Source organism: Bufo gargarizans, chromosome 11 (assembly GCF_014858855.1).
Source record: "Bufo gargarizans isolate SCDJY-AF-19 chromosome 11, ASM1485885v1, whole genome shotgun sequence".
NCBI lineage: Eukaryota > Metazoa > Chordata > Amphibia > Anura > Bufonidae > Bufo > Bufo gargarizans.
In genome coordinates, this window is record NC_058090.1 from 46,400,652 (window position 1) to 46,413,042 (window position 12,391).

Consider the following 12,391-nt stretch of genomic DNA (forward strand, 5'->3'; position numbering starts at 1 on the left):
AATCGGGATTTAATTTTTTTTATACACAAAGTGTTTGCCAAAGCATATGAACACCGCCGCCCCCTCAGCTCATATGCCTCGGCAAACGTATCTTTTACTGCAGAGGAGAAATCTTGTCTTGCAGCGCCGCATACACCGACTTTTGTGTAATCTGACAGCAGCGCAATGCTTCTGTCAGAATGCACATCAGTGCTGCAGCTAGTCGATCGGTTGGTCCACCTGGAAGGCAAAAAAAAATATGAAAAAAACAGGCCGCAACACAATAAATTTATTAACTTTATAATAACATTTGAACGGAACATATAAACTTTATTTAACTTTTTGAACAGAATGTAAACTTTTTTGCTTACTGGTGATTTTTTTTTTTTTTTACCTTTATAGGACAAACCTTTCCTTCCCCATGGGACAATGTGCAAAGCGCAAATCGCCCAGAGATGTGGCGAAGTACATTATGCACTTTGTCCCAGGTGAATGGAGAGGTTTGCAGCAGCTCTGTGTGAATGGGACCTAATAGCCCTGTGTGCTTGTCCTGTGAGTTGCAATCCCTATGCTAAATGTACCTGTGTGTGGTACTTCCGGAAACACTCCCCTAAGCAGAGGGCAGGGTGGTCAGGGCAGTCAGGACAGAAATAGCAGGTGTCACGCCTTATTCCACTCCTGCTACAGACACGACATCTTTTTCGGGGTGACGGTTGGGTTGAGGTACCAGCAACGACATTGTGGAAATGTCGCTCGTGTAGACGGCTCACTACACTGGTGGAAGGGGCCACGGAACCTCCTGGATACAGGAGGTTCTCGATGATCTCTTCCTGAAATTTGAGAAAGGATCCTGTTCTCCCAGCCTTACTGTAGAGAACAAAACTATTATATACAGCCAATTGAATTAAATATACAGACACCTTCTTATACCAGCGTCTGGTGCGTCAGGAAACTAAATAAGGAGCCAACATCTGGTCATTGAAGTCCACCCCTCCCATGAGCGAATTATAGTCGTGGACACAGAGGGGCTTTTCAAACACACTGGTTGTTCGTTCAATTTGTATTGTCGTGTCTGCGTGAATGGAGGAGAGCATGTAAACATCACGCTTGTCTCTCCATTTCACCGCGAGCAGTTATTCATTACACAAGGCAGCCCTCTCCCCCCTTGCAAGACGGGTGGTAACGAGCCATTGGGGGAAACCCCGGCAACTAGGTCGCACGGTGCCACAGCAGCCAATATGTTCTAGGAACAAATGCCTGAAGAGGGGCACACTTGTGTAGAAATTGTCCACATAAAGATTGTACCCCTTGCCAAATAAGGGTGACACCAAGTCCCAGACTGTCTTCCCACTGCTCCCCAGGTAGTCAGGGCAACCGACCGGCTCCAGGGTCTGATCTTTACCCTCATAGATCCGAAATTTTTGGGTATAGCCTGTGGCCCTTTCACAGAGCTTATACAATTTGACCTCATACCGAGCGCGCTTGCTTGGGATGTATTGTTTGAAGCCAAGGCGCCCGGTAAAATGTATAAGGGACTCGTCTACGCAGATGTTTTGCTCATGGGTATACAAATTTACAAATTTGTTGTTGAAGTGGTCTATGAGGGGCCGAATTTGGTGGAGCCGGTAAAAAGCTGGGTGGCCTCTGGGACGGGAGGTGGTGTTGTCGCTAAAGTGCAGGAAACGCAGGATGGCCTCAAATCGTGCCCTGGACATGGCAGCAGAAACATGGGCATGTGATGAATTGGGTTTGTGGACCAATATGACTGCAATTTATGCTTTTTGGTTAGACCCATGTTGAGGAGAAGGCCCAGAAATTTTTTTAATTTGGAAACTTGGACGGGTTTCCACCGGAAAGGCTGGGCATAATAGCTTCCCGGGTTGGCGGCTATAAATTGAGTGGCAGACCGATTTGTTTCTGCCACGACTATGATGATGAGCTCCGCAGTCAAGAACAGCTCAAAAAATCCCAGTGCCGAACCGATCTGAGCTGTCTCAACCCAAACTCCAGACTGGGCGGTGAAAGGGGGAACTAATGGTGCGGCTAAAGTTGGGGACTGCCAATCAGGGTTTGCCAGCACCTCAGGGACTCTAGGGGCTCTACGGGCCTGTCTGTGCGGTGGCTGCGACAGGGTAAGTCTTGCATATGCCACCGTACCAGCTTCAACTGCCCTTCTGGTGCTCGCCACTTCACCATGTTGTACGGCAGTGCTAGTACTAGGTCCAGGGTGGGCTGCGCTGCTGGTGTATGCCTCACCACGTAATCCGACAGCGCCAGCCCCACTCTGCTGCCCTTGAAGCGGATCCTGCGCAACCTGTGGTGTAGCAACACAGGGCCAGGTACGCCTGTTTGTATCAGGGACCTCAACCTCCTCGTCCGAACTTTGGGTCAGACCGCCACTGCTTTCTACAGGTTCATATTCTGACCCGCTGGATTCGTCAGATGAGGGTTCCCATTCCTCATCCGACTGGGTCAGAAGCCTGTAGGCCTCTTCAGAAGAATACCCCTTGTTTGACATTTGGACTACTAAATTTAGGGCCTATTCCCTGAGACTACCTAAGAAAAAAAGCAAGCCTGTCTTACAAATGGGAGGCTAGCGAAGTACCGGAGGCCGCTGCGATTGATAAAAAATATCAAAACTGAATTTTTTATCGACGCAGCGCTTGTACACAGATTGTGCAGTGATAAAAAAAATATATATTTTTTTGTCACTGCGGCGGGGCGGGCGTGGGTGAACGCACGTGTGGGCGACTGATCAGGCCTCATCGGGTAAACACTGCGTTTTGGGTGGAGGGCGAACTAAGGTGACACTAATACTATTATAGATCTGACTGATCAGTTTTGATCACTTACAGATACTATAAAAGTACAAATGCTGATTAGCGATACGCAGTGACTGCGGTGCGCTGGGCTGGCCACTAAATGATCGCTAACTACATAACCAAGGGGCCTATACTATCCTAAAACCTATCAGTCAATACCAGTGAAAAAAAAAAGTGACAGTTTACACTGATCACTTTTTTCACTTTCTCTAGGTGATTGACAGGGGTGATCAAGGGGTTAATTGGGGTGATGAGGGGTGATCTGGGGGCTAAGTGTGCTGTTTGGTGTACTCACTGGGATGTCTGCTCCTCTGCTGGAACCAACCGACCAAAAGAACCAGCAGAGGAGCAGAGAAGCCATTTAACACCTTATATCTATAAATATAAGGTGTTATATGGCCTGTGATTCGTTTAAAAAAAAATCATCAGCCTGCCAGTGATGATCATTGGCTGGCAGGCTGATGATGTAACACTCCTTTAACTTTTGAAGACCCGCGATGCGCATGCGTGGGCCGGCTGTGAGCGTCATCTCGCGTCTTGCAAATGTATATCTTCCGCCAAATAGATGACAAAAAAGAGGAAAATCGTTCCTCCTTTGGTATACCAGAAGTTTCCATCACAGAAAATGTGCCAAATTGCGGGTGGAACCCATATGCCCCAAAAAACGTCGACTTCTGTCTACGGTTATTTATGGCAAATTCAGCTAAAGATAAAAATGAAGACCACTCCTCCTGGTTCTCTGAGACAAAACATCTCAAATAAATCTCGAGATTCATGTTTTGCGTTCAGTCTGTCCATTCGACTGAGGATGAAAGGCCAAAGAGAAGGACAATTGTATCCCCAGACGAGTACAGAACACCTTCCAGAATTTGGAAACAAACTGAATCCCCCTATCAGACACCACATCAGAAGGAATACCATGTAATTTCACAATGTTATCGACAAATATTTGTGCAAGAGTTTTAGCATTAGGTAGACCTGGAAATGCTTTAAAGTGCGCCATCTTACTAAAGCGATTAACAACCAACAAAATCACAGTTTTTCCTGAAGAATTCAGCAAATCTGTGCTAAAATCCATGGACAAATGAGTCCAAGGTCTGGATGGGATGGGCAATGGAAGTAAAGATCCGGAAGGCCAAGTATGTGTCACCCTAGCATGTGCACAAGTACTACAAGCAGACACATAGTCCTCAACACACTTACGCCACCAGAATCTACGAGAGATGAGATCGACAGTGGATCTGCTCCCAGGGTGTCCTGTGAGAACCGTACAGTGATGTTCCTCGAACACCTTGTGGCGTAAATCAGAAGGAACAAACAACTTCCCCAGAGGACAAGAATCCGGTGCATCTCCCTGGGCCACCAACACTTCTGCCTCAAGGTCGGGATATAGGGCGGATAAGACTACCCCTTCAGGGAAGCTACGCGACAAAGCATCAGCCTTGACTACTATAAGTAGTGATGAGTGGCAGAGGCAATATTCAAATTTGCGATATTTGGCAAATATTTGGTAGAATATTATTCATATATTTGCAAATTCGAGATTATTTTCTTGATCGCGAAAAATTGTCAATCTAATATTCGCGTAATGCGCACGAAATACAGGCGTGGGTCACTATAGCAAAAATTTTCAAGCTGCTAGAAGTTTCCTGAGACTGGAAAAAAATAGTTGGCATGGCAGAACATTACATCGCCTGCCTAGACTACTGCAACATTCTCCTCTGTGGCCTTCCATCTAGCACTCTCGCACCCTTCCAATCTATCCTCAACTCTGTTGCCTGACTAATCCACCTGTTACTCCTCTGCCTCTCCCCTCTGCTAATCCCTTCACTGGCTCCCCATTGCCCAGAGAATTCAGTTCAAAATACTAACAAATACATACAAGGCCGTCCACAACCTGTCCCCTTCCTACATCTCTGAGCTACTTTCCTGATACATCCCCACACGCAATCTCAGATCCTCACAAGACCTCCTTCTCTCCTCTTATCACCTCTTCCCACAATCACCCCCAAGATTTGTACTGTGCATCCCCCACAGTCTGGAACTCGTTACCCCGACATATCAGACTTTCACCCACAGTGGAATCCCTCAAAAGAAACCTGAAAACCCACCTCTTCAGACAAGCCTCCAACCAGTGACCCTGCTACCTCTATACCGCCATGACCAACTTCACCCTCACCTACTATGTCCTTCTCCCATACCATGTAGATTGTAAGCCCTTACGGGCAGGGCCCTCTCTCCTTCTGTACCAGTTTGTAGTTCGTCTTGTTTATGCTTAGTGCAATTGTCTGTATTATGTATGTCTACCCCTTTTCATATGTACAGCGCTATGGAATGAATGGCGCTTTAATGAAAAATAATAATAATAGCTTTATTAGCAGATAGAGTGCTCGAATATATTTGCAATTGAGAAATCAGCATTAATGATGTGAATATTTTGGCACAATACATGCAACTTCACATTTTAACAGGTCTGACTACTTATTAGTGATTGGTGCAAGTATTGTTGTGAACTTGTGAGATCACAGCACTATGTATATACATAGCATACAGCACTATGTCTGTAGCATGTATATATGGACAGCAGAACCTATCAGCTACACTATATCACTATCTAACCTACACTGACTATCTACCACTAACTATCTGTATTATATATATAAGCTAACTAACTACGGTAACTATCTAATGTAATGACACAGGAAAGCAGAGAGTACAGCAATAACACTGCTGTCTCTCTCAGATCTACAAAAAAAATGCAGAAAATGGCTGCTGGGGAGGTTCTTATATAGTAAGAGGTAGGCAACTTTCCTATTGGTTGCTAGGGATGTTGCTAAGCTCAGACAAAGACATTGCAGCCTTCTCATTGGCCCACAAGCAAGAAAGGAAGTTACCGATGAAAATAAAATCTAGAATAATCGAAATTACGTATATATCACTATATTCTAAATATTTGCAAATTCTTGAAGTGCCAATATTTACGATTAATATTCGCTACTCGAATATTCGCGCCCAACACTAACTATAAGTATGAACAGACCTTGATGGTAGGAATGTTCATATGCTGGAACTTAGGGCCCTATCTGACCCTAAAGGTCCCTGGAAATAGTGTCAGGACAAGAGATGACCTGTTCCTTCCCAGCTGAAGGAACAAATGACTCCCTCAGGTCTAATACCAAAAGGTAGGGGAAAACCACGCACAAGAAATAGGGAAAAGACACTTAACTCCAAAATATGCAGACGAGTAGGAACTCAGAGGAGAACCAAACACCAGCTCTTCACAACCAAAAGGAGCTATCAACCGCATAGCATGATGGGTGAGGCTAAACTAAATAGAGGAGAAGGAATGACCACTTAAGCTACACCTGAGACAAGAGGAGTGGTCATCCCCAGCAATAACACAGAAAGGTGAAACCAAAGAGGCTGTCAATCACGTGCAGCCAGTCTCCACGATCTTCTAGTCCCTGTCACAGGCGGGACTGTGACACTAACAGTTGCCAGCCAGATAAGTAATGATCCTATTCCTTCTGAGCTAATTAACGCTAGGAGGGACAATGAACTTACTTATAAGTACCTGGCTGGTGGCCGCAGATGCCCTCCTGACTTCTGAATTTAACAGTTTTGCCATCCTGAACCAACTGGAGGATAATGGAATGTGGCAGCTGGCACTGGCCACCACATATTTTGTGCTGTACTGTGGTATTTTGTTCTGCTAGGGCAGGATATGGTATTGCAGGCCCCATCTAATTGTGTTGACCTTGTCAGTTTGGACCTGCTTACAACATGGGGCCAGTTGTAGTTTTTTTTCAGGACCACTTTAAGTTCCCAGTCCACCCCTGCAGGGAGCTATTTACTCCTGTGGTATTCCACTTTCTCACCATTTAGAGCAAGTCAACAAAGTTGAATTCCAGAAGGACACCTGTGGCTGCCAGCCTGGTACATAAGTACTTGACACTCCAATTGTCAATTAATGGTGTCAGTGCCCTGAAGTTCCCCAGTTGGCCAGTTCTCCCTCTGGGTGATTTAACAGATACTTTAAATAATGCCTTTTTTGTAATTTGTTTGCCTTTGCCTCAATTTTTACGATCTTGGACAGCCCCCATAATTTCACTGTATCTTGGATAGCCTCTGACTGTATGAATGGTGCTATATTCTAATGAAATATTGGGTTGGTTATAAATATTATGCATTCTCTGTTTTATAGAGCATTTTTTCTTAGCAATAGTTGGTGTTGCTTTGCACATACTGTTCACTGATATTCCTGGTTTAGTTTCATAATTTATTCTTGAATGCTTTCTTCTGTTTTGGCTCAGAAGATTGATGTCTCCTCAGAAACCTGATTAATTCCGTAAGGCCTCATGCACACGACCGTTGTGTGCATCCGTGGCCGTTGTGCCGTTTACAGTTTTTTTTTCACTGACCCATTGACTTTCAATGGGTCCGTGGAAAAATCGGAAAATGCACCGTTTGGCAGCCGCATCCGTGATCCGTGTTTCCTGGCCGTGAAAAAAATATGACCTGTCCTATTTTTTTCACGGCCAACGGTTCACAGACCCATTCAAGTCAATGGGTCCGTGAAAAATCACGGATGCACACAAGATTGTCATCCGTGTCCGTGATCCGTGTCCGTGATCTGTGTCCGTTTTTTCCTATCATTTTAATGGCAAACTTGACTTAGATTTTTTTTTTTCATTTTTCATGTCCGTGGATCATCCAAAAAACAAGGAAGACCCACGGACGAAAAAACGGTCATGGATCACGGACCTACGGACCCCGTTTTTGCGGACCTTAAAAAAAAACGGTCGTGTGCATGAGGACTTAATGAAATCTTTTGCATATGCACATTTGTATATTTTTGCCTGTATGTAGGGAATATCCAATGTCAGCTAGAGCTATAACTCGCTCTGGTGAAAGAGCTGCCTTAGGATACTTTCACACTAGCGTTTTTCTTTTCCGGCGCTGAGTTCCGTCCTAGGGGCTCAAATCCGGAAAAGAACTGATCAGTTTTATCCTAATGCATTCTGAATGGAGAGTCCGTCCCTCAGGATGCATCAGGATGTCTTCTGTTCAGTCTTTTTGACTGATCAGGCTTTTCAGAAAACCGTAGCATGCAGTATTTTTACCTCCGGCCAAAAATCCTGAACACTTTGACTGAACGCCCGATCCGGCCTTTTTCCCATTGACTTGCATTACCGCCGGATCCGGCGCCGTGTGTTCAGTCAAACCGGATCCGGCTTTTGCATGTTAAACCCGAAAAATTTGAAAAAAAAGTTAAAGTCCATAAATGGCGGATCCGTTTTTGCCAATGCATTTTTCCATTGTGATCAAAATCCTGATCAGGATTCAAATGTAATCAGTTTTCACACATTTTTCCGGATCCGGCGGGCAGTTCCGGTGTCGGAATTGAACGCCGGATTCAAACAACGCTAGTGTGAAAGTAGCCCTACATTGTATGAACTAAGTAACAAGGAACGTGAGCTTTAATTCATTGCATAATATCTAACAACACAGAGCATATTACTTTTCACATCGCTGGGTTGCACGATTCCTGTTATTAGAGATGAGCGAATTTTATATTTAGAAATTTGTTCACGTTTTGTTTGGTGGTAAAGGTAGAATTGCGTTATGGATTTCATTACCACGTCCCGTTTCCGTTATGCAGGGGAGTCCTCTCTGGACGGATCTGTTATGCAGGCCATAGACTTCTAATATGACAGAATGCATTCTGTCATAGAATTGCATGATTTTCCTATTCTATGACGTAAAGTCATGATTTTATTAAAGACACGGAGGCGAGTATTGCATAACTCTTTCTTTACTAAATCCTCAGCAGCAAAGAGTTAACATAAAAAATCAAGGACAAACCCCCAAGTAACCCCTCCCATAAACAGTCCATAAATAGGTCTTCCCACTACGTATCTTCCTCTTTCTTTGATGGGAATAGCCAAACCAAACACGAAACTCGAACACTCTTCCAAGCGAACTCTGGTCCGGATCCGTGGAACTGGAAACTGAACCTCAGAACCTATCCGGAATAGCGGTCAACCGGAACGACAACCTGCACGGAACCATAACAGGACGAAGAAACCGACCTCAGCCTAAGGAAACAATAGAAACAGAAGACGGTAATACGTAGAAACTGAAAAGCGTCCCAATCATGTAGCGAAAGGCATCAAATATAAAACACGAATGGAATCAAATATAACAAATCACAATACAATATAATATAATACAAACACCAGATAAATAAAATAAATAACATAAATAATACCTGGTAAAAAGGAAAAAACCCCGAACCTAAACCAAAAGGGCGGGCGAAGCAGGGTGGGCAATACTCGCCTCCGTGTCTTTAATAAAATCATGACTTTACGTCATAGAATAGGAAAATCATGCAATTTTATGACAAGACACGGAGGCTTCGTATTGCAAGTTTAAAGTGACGACATAACCGAAGAAAAAGCGTGAGGGGGCGGCCTGAAGTAGAACTCCCGAAACGTAGAAGCCCTAGACCAGTCCGCCAACCGAAGGACATCCTCCAAGCGAGCACCAGCAACAGTCATGGAGGTAGCAGAGGCTCCCCTAACCGAATGAGCCGTGAAAATAGAGGTATCAATTCCGGCCAGAGACAAAATCCACTTAACCCAACGGGATAAGGTGACAGCCGAAACCGGCCGAAAAGGCCTACGGAAAGAAATGAAGAGTGGAGGAGAGAGCGGATCCCGTAAAGAAGATGTGCGGTTTAAATATTCCTGCAAACAGTGCACCGGACAAAGGGAAACGTTATCCGGGAAAGCCGGATAGGAAACCGACCGGATACTAGTTTTGGTGCGGCGAGAGATGTTAAAGGACACCCCGCCAGGAGTAAAAGATAAGGCATTGAAATCCAAGGCTCGCACGTCCGAGACCCTTTTGCAGGAAATCAAACAAAAAAGGGTGACCAGCTTTGCCGAAATCTGGCGAAGGGATAACTCCGAATTGAGGGGCCAACCTGAGAAAAAACGAAGGACCAGCATAACATCCCATGAAGAAGTGAAACGGGGTCTGGGCGGGCGAGATAACCTCGAGCCTTTAAGAAGACGACAGACCAAGGGATGACGACCTGCGGGACAGCCCGCAAAACCCTGGTGGCGAGAAGATATGGCAGAACGGAAGAGGTTAATGGACCTGTAGGCTTTACCTTCATCGAACAGGGACGACAGGAACTCAAGCATGTCCGTCACAGGCGCTGAAAAGGGATCCAGACCCCGGCCCACGCACCAATCAGACCAGCGCCCCCAGGCCGACTGATAAGCCCGTCGGGTGCCGGGGGCCCATGCGTTTTCCAGAAGGCTATGAGCTGTTCTCGATAAGCCTGAGACCATCCATTGATCCCCGAAACCCTGCATGCAAGGAGAGTGAGAGAGCCGTCGAATACCAGCGGGTGACGTTGGCCCAGGGGCCCTTGAAGGAGATCCGGAAATGAAGGAAGCAGTCGGGGATCCTCCACTAGAAGCTCCAGGAGCTGAGGGAACCACGATTGGGCCTGCCAAAAGGGTACCACCAACACCAAGTCCGCCAGCTGACGACGCACCTGCGACAACACCCGTGGGATGAGAGCAAATGGAGGGAAGGCGTAAGCTCGATGAACCGACCAATCCTGGAGGAGGGCGTCCACTGCTTCCGAAAGGGGGTCTGGTCTCCAACTGTAAAACCGCGGAAGCTGCGCGTTCCAACGAGACGCAAAGAGATCTATAGACAGGGGTCCCCAAATCGACGAGATGGATGAGAACACCGTCGGATCTAACCTCCAGTCGCTGAAATCCGATGAGTGGCGAGAGCTCCAGTCCGCGAAGGTATTGTGAAGCCCCGGAATATGCTCCGCGACCACCGTGAAGCCCTTGTCGAGGCAAAAGGCCCAAAACTCCTTCGCCATATGGGTCAGAATCGAAGAATGGGTGCCCCCCATGGCATTCACATAACGCACTGCCGACACGTTGTCCATCCTGAGCTTGATGCACGCCGAAACCCTGTCGCTGGTGAAGCTGCGAATGGCGAAAGATCCTGCCAAAAGTTCCAGAGCGTTTATATGGAGGTGAGTTTCGTTGCCTGACCAGGGACCTCCGGTGGAGACTCCATTGCAATATGCACCCCAGCCGAGAAGACTGGCATCTGACTCCACCACCAGATCGGGTTGTGGTCCCACGATGGCCTTGCCGTTCCACGCGTCGAGGTTGGATATCCACCACGCCAGTTCGTCCCTCGTCTCGCGATCCAGAGTCACCAGATCCGCATAGGAAGCTCCCGCTTGCAAGTGGGCAATCTTCAGTCGTTGCAACGCTCGGTAGTGAAGAGGAGCCGGAAAAATCGCCTGGATGGAGGAGGAGAGGAGACCGATAATGCGAGCTAAGTGACGAAGCGACAATTGAGCAAGTGTAAGAGCGTGACGAAGCTCCTTCCGTATGGACTTGATCTTGGTTCGTGGCAGGAAGAAGGAAAGTTCGGTGGAGTTCACAACAAAACCCAGAAACTCCAATGACCTGGAGGGCTGCAGACAGGACTTCTCGGTGTTGATGACAAAGCCCAGATCTGTAAGGAGGGACATTGCCGAGTGCAAGTGAGACAGGAGCTCGGAAGGGGATTGAGCCATGAAGAGGATATCGTCTAGATAAATCACAAGACGAACACCCTGACTGCGAAGCCAAGCCACAACCGGTCTCATCAACTTGGTAAAACACCAAGGGGCTGACGAGAGGCCAAACGGCAGGCACGTGAACTGCCAGAGGAGGCCGTGCCAGCGAAATTGCAGGAGAAGTCTGGACTGGGGGGAGACCGGCACCGTCAGGTAGGCATCCTTCAGGTCTAACTTCGCCAACCAGTCTCCCGGAAGCAGAAGGTCCCTGAGTAGATGAATCCCCTCCATTTTGAAATGGCGGTAACAGACGAATCTGTTCAGACTCCGCAAATTTATCACCGGACGGAAGTGGCCTCCTTTCTTTTCTACTAAAAAGATAGTGCTGATCACCCCGACCGTATGGGGAGGGGCTCTCTCTATCGCCCCTTTGACCATAAGGGAATGGAGCTCTAGGTCCATGAGAGACCGGGCCGAGTCCGCCAAGACCAGCGGATGAGGCTCCGGAAGTGACAGCTGAGCAACAACCAAGTCTATCTGGAAGCCTTGAACCGTGGCCAGCACCCACGGGTCGGATGTGACACGGCTCCAAGCGGGCAAAAAATGTCGGAGTCTGCCCCCGATACAATGGCTGGAAGAAAAGCATAGAGTTTGAGGACTTACCGAGTGGACGTCTCGAACCAACAGCGCCTCTGAAGCCTCTGGGACGGTAAGACTGGCCCCTGGAAGGGAAGAAGGAGGAGGACTGCTGCCTCTGGTCTTGGAACGAAGAACGTTGATGGTAGGAGCCTCGCGCGTTTCCACGCGACTGGAAGTGGACACGGCCGGACAGACGGCCCCTGAAGCTGCCGGCCCTGCTAGAGACACGCCCCTGGAAAACCCTGCGCATGGAGCTTTGCGCCTTGTCAAGAGCGGTAAACGCTCCCACAAACTTCCCTAAATCTTTTATGAAGCCATCCCCGAAGAGGAGCCCCTGAGCCTC